This window comes from Suricata suricatta, chromosome 6 (genome assembly GCF_006229205.1).
Source record: "Suricata suricatta isolate VVHF042 chromosome 6, meerkat_22Aug2017_6uvM2_HiC, whole genome shotgun sequence".
Taxonomy (NCBI): Eukaryota; Metazoa; Chordata; class Mammalia; order Carnivora; family Herpestidae; genus Suricata; species Suricata suricatta.
The window spans coordinates 3,945,071-3,950,318 of record NC_043705.1 but is presented as its reverse complement, the minus strand read 5'-3'; positions in this window follow the sequence as shown (position 1 = coordinate 3,950,318).

The window sequence follows — 5,248 nt, the reverse complement described above, 5'->3', positions numbered from 1 at the left end:
TGTCTCATCTTGGTGTCTTCCTGCTGGTTGCTGGGATCTGTGGATGGATTTATGATTACACCCATCACCATGTCCTTCCCCTTCTGCAGATCCAGGGAAATCCACCACTTCTTCTGTGAGGTCCCTGCTGTAATGAAGCTTTCCTGCTCAGACACTTCCCTCAATGAGACACTCATGTACCTGTGCTGTGTTCTCATGCTCCTTATTCCCATGACGATCATTTCAAGCTCCTATTGGTTCATCCTCTTCACCATCCACAGGATGAACTCAGCAGAGGGGCGGAAGAAGGCCTTTGCCACTTGTTCTTCCCACATGACTGTGGTCATCCTCTTCTATGGGGCTGCTGTCTACACCTACATGCTCCCCAACTCCTACCACACCTCAGAGAAGGACATGATTGTATCTGTCTTTTACACCATACTCACTCCTGTTCTAAACCCTTTAATTTATAGTCTTAGGAATAAAGATGTCACAAGGGCTCTAAAAAAAATGTTGAATGTGAGATCTGTCTCAGTAAACTAGAAAGAAGGAAATATTTGTACTAATGTTTTTTTCTTCATTTTATAAATTAAAACTAGAATCCTATGCCAATGTTTTTCCTCAGATTCTCATACCATGGTTTGTCATTACCTTTTCATCCCTTTCAGAGGAATCATTTACCTATACTGGAAAGTTTTTAATTTTTATACTTCTACATTCAAATATTTGTACAATTCTATGTGGGACCTGGGTAGCTCAGTTAGTTAAGCAGCCGACATCAACTCAGATCATGATCTCACAGTTCATGGGTTTGAGGCTCGCATCAGGAACTGTGCTGACAGCTCAGAGCCTGGATCTTACTTCAGATTCTATGTCTCCCTCTCTCTGACCCTCCCCTGCTCACACTATGTGTGTGTGTGTCTCTCTCTCAAAAATAAATAAACATTAAAAAATAAAAAATACATATTTGTGCTATTTCATTGTATCTGTGTTACATTTTTCTGAAGCTGATAACTTCACTTTGATTCCATGGGGAAATATGAATATTCTTCGGAAATACATAATCAAATATTTAAAAACAAAGATCATAATGTGTGCAACTGATGAGAGAGACAGAGGGATGAACAGGGAGATGATAAAGCAAAGGTAGTATAATAGGTGAATTATTAGTAGATGAATCTTGGCAAAAGTTATATTAATGGTTTATTGTACTATTATTAATATTCATTTGATTGTACTATTACTATTTTCATACTAATTTTCTGTAAATTTTGTAATTATTTAAAAATAAAACATAAGGTATCAGACTTTTGTCTATTCTAAAAAGTTGTCCTTACTCCACGAGGGTCATCTAAGTGACAAATCTTAGAAATCATGCTAGTGTTATCATGGCCCATCTTTATGACACAGTCCAGTTGTTGGGCTAAATTTAATTAGGACAAGTTTATTATTGGGGTTCCTGAAGAAATCTAGTGGTTTTTACCACTCTGAAATCACTAGCACATTGTGGAAGAAGGTATTGGGGGAAAAATATTAACCCCAAGAAGGAGGGCTTAAAGATGCTTCCCAGCATACGGTGGTTGGTACTCAAGCTGAGATTTGGAGTATGTAATTTATCATGCAAACAAGCAGAGCAAGTCCATCAAACATTCAATCTTTCACTTAGAATACATGTCTTATGCTATATTGTAACAAAAATAATAACTGATAGCTATGTGAATTTCACGTATAGATAACAAATATAAACTTCCCCAAGGGAATTTGACCCACAGGTGTAGTTTTTGCAAATACTTGTAATAAAATACATAAATTGGTTTAAGTCGCGTGTGGAAAAGGTACATCTCATAATGACACACCAGTTCTACCTATGACATATGAGTTCAACCAAAGAGGCTGAAAAGAGACCTTGGAGCTCACTGTTGAATGGTGACTAGATGATACCTTCACATGTCTACAGGAGGCTGAGAAAGAGATCTTCCTCAAGTCCCTGATGCCACAGAAAAGGATCGCTAAGATCAAAGTTCAAGTGGTTGACCAAGCAGGTGAGAAATGTTCCAATGGCACCTCCTTTCTGGGTTCATTTTATAGCCTCAACTCTTGCTCCTTTGTGACCCAGGTATTTACAAATGATAGTGAAATGATGAGACGTGAATTTTAGAAGAGTGAAATTAGAGGGAATCTACTGGAGAAGAGCAATACTGGAGGACTGGAGACCAGTTGTGTGAGGACGATGAGCGAAATAGTGTTGATCTAAGTGGAATGGACCTTTCGAATTGGAATTATGGGCTTTAAGGCATAAGCAGGGTCCTGTAAAATCTATTCCATAAAACCAGAAACTTGGTTGCATGTGTACAGTTTCCAATTAGCTGTGCCAACTTGCAAATTATCAACAAGTTTCAAGGGTAGAGATTCCCTTTTTCTCTTGACACACTCAGTTTCTTTCAGGTCTGTAAAATAAGGATCTTGCAGTATTTGTGGTAATAATGTTAGGAAGTTTGTTTACAATTTCTTTGTTGCTGTCAAGGGAAATACATTAATATTTACAGACTTTAATTCCAAAATAATTGAGTAGTATACATGTCCCTTCTTTGATTTGGACTATAATATCACATTCACTTGATTTTCCCATTTAAAATACTGTAGACACTGTAGATATGAGAATCAAAATGTAGCCAAACAAAACAAAATGTGCTATTGAATGACATTTTTCAAAAATAGATTTTTTGCTATATCTTAAAAAAATAAATGAGATAAAAATGATTATTTTTAAATAAAGTGTTCAAAATAAAAATTTCCATAGATTATACTAGTAATGATTTACAAAAACTATGGAGTTAGAAAATCTTAGTCAAATCATACGTAATACCTGATATTTATAATTACTAGACATAGAGTAAATTTGGTGCTTCAGTTATTTTTGTATCTAGAATATAAACCACAAATGGAAAAAGAGTTTCTTGGACTCATATGCACCTGCTTACAATGCTACCTAAGAATCTGTGTACTGAAGTAGTTTACAACGTGAAAATATCAAAATATATTTGTGTGTTTGTGCCATGATTCCACCAACAACCTGCCAGACAAGAATTTTTAACCAACAAAAACAAGCCCTCAGTGTTCCTGCACTCTCCAAAAGACATGAAACACAGTGACTTAAAGTGTTATCAAATTTAGTAGTAAAACAACATGGATTAGGTGGAGAAAATTGCATCGTTTCTCACAAATATTCTGCTTTTTATTTTTATAGCATATTTTATTTATTTTTTATTGATTTTACATTATGTGTCAGTCACTGTCCTAATGATGTTACATGTATTAACTTATTTAAACCTCTTAAACGTCTTGAGGCAGATAGTTTTGTTGCTGTTGTGGTGATGGTGGTTAAATTTATTTCATTGTGATAAGAACATCTACCATGAGATCAATCTTTTCACAATTTTTAAGTGTACATTATAGTACTGTTGATTATAAGGCAGGAAATTTTATTTTCTCCCCTTTACAGAGAAGGAAACTAAGGCACCAACAGGTTGAATATTTTGTTTGAGGCCATTAGGTAGTAATGTCCAAATCAATATTTGCTAATAAGCATGAACTCAGAGTTAAGTAAATGGCCTTTTCACTGTGAAAAATGTATTTAGGTTAAAGTTAATTCTGTCATCTTTGCACTAGACTAAAACTTGGTGATACTATGCTCTAGAGAAAGCCTTTCTCTTATACACCAATTTACTCATGGATACTGTACATTTTCTGAGAGAAGATAGAAGACACCATGCATTATTTTCAAACAATTTCTCAAATGTTAGTAATTACACTTTAATTACAGTATGATTTTGTAGTGCTATGAACATAAATGCCATAAAGTTACAATGTAAAGGAGAAAATAAGGCGTTATTGTTTTAAAGTTGTAACTACAGAAGTTTGTTTTCCATAGTTTTAGAAGGACTGACTCTTCCTTCTATATGGATGTTAGCCTCCCAGGAAGTTCCAGTTGCTTGGGGGTAACAAGTGATTGCTAGATTATTGATCCCAAGTTCAAGTTGTGAAAATATGTCTACCACACATGTGTATATTAGAGATAATGACAACTATCAATTAACATCTTAAGCAAAGCTCTGAATGGACCAGCTAATAATTAATTTCACTAGTTAATAATTAACAGATTTCAATATATATCTCCTGAAGCAAGGGAAACAAAACCAAAAGTAAAATATTGTGACTATAACAAAATTGTTTTTTGAACAGGAAATAGTCAACAAAATAAAAGCACAACTAACTCAAGGGGAAAATATACATATAAATGATACATCAGATAAGGAATTCATGTCCAAAATTAGAAATAACTCATAGAACTCAATACCAAAAACAAAATAAAACAAAACAAAAACCAAATGATTCCATTTAAAAGTGGGCAGAGTACCAGGGGTTCCTGAGTGGTTTGATTGCTTAGGTATTCATCTTTGCCTCAGGCCATGATCTCACAGCTTGTGGATTCCAGCTCTGCATTAGATTCTGAGCTGACAGCTCAGAGCCTGGATCCTGCTTCAAATTCTTTGTCCTTCTTTTATTCTGCCCTTCCCCTGATCATGCTCTGCCTGTCTGTCTGTCTCTTTCTCTCAAGAATAAATGAACACTAATTTTTTTTAAATGGGAGAGTACCTGAATATATATTTTCTGTAAGAAGACATACAACAGGCCAACAGACACATGGAAAAAATATTTATCATTACTAATAATTAGGGTAATGAAAATCAAAACTACAATGAGATTTCACCTCTTACCTGTCACAGTGACTAAAATAAAAAATACAAGAACAACATGTGTTGGCAAGAATTTGGAGAAATGGAACAGTCATGCACTGTTGAGGAAATATAAACTGGAGCAGCAACTATAGAAGATATCATGGCGGTTCCTCAAAAAGATAAAAATGGAGCTACCAAATGATCCAGTAATCAGATTACTGGGTACTTACTCAAACATATGAAAACACTAATTCAAAGGGATACATGTTCCCTGATATTTATAGCAGCCTTACTGACAATTGCTAAGATATGAAAGCAGCCCAAGTGTCCACTGACAGAAAAATTGATAAGATTATATATATATATATAATGCAATATTACAAAGACCTAAAAAGGAATGAAATCTAGCCATTTGTAATGACATAGATGGAACTAGAGAGCATTATGCCTTATGCTAAACAAAATAAGTCAGTCAGAGAAAGACAAATACCATATGATTTCACTCGTATGTGGAAACTAAGAAAGAAAAC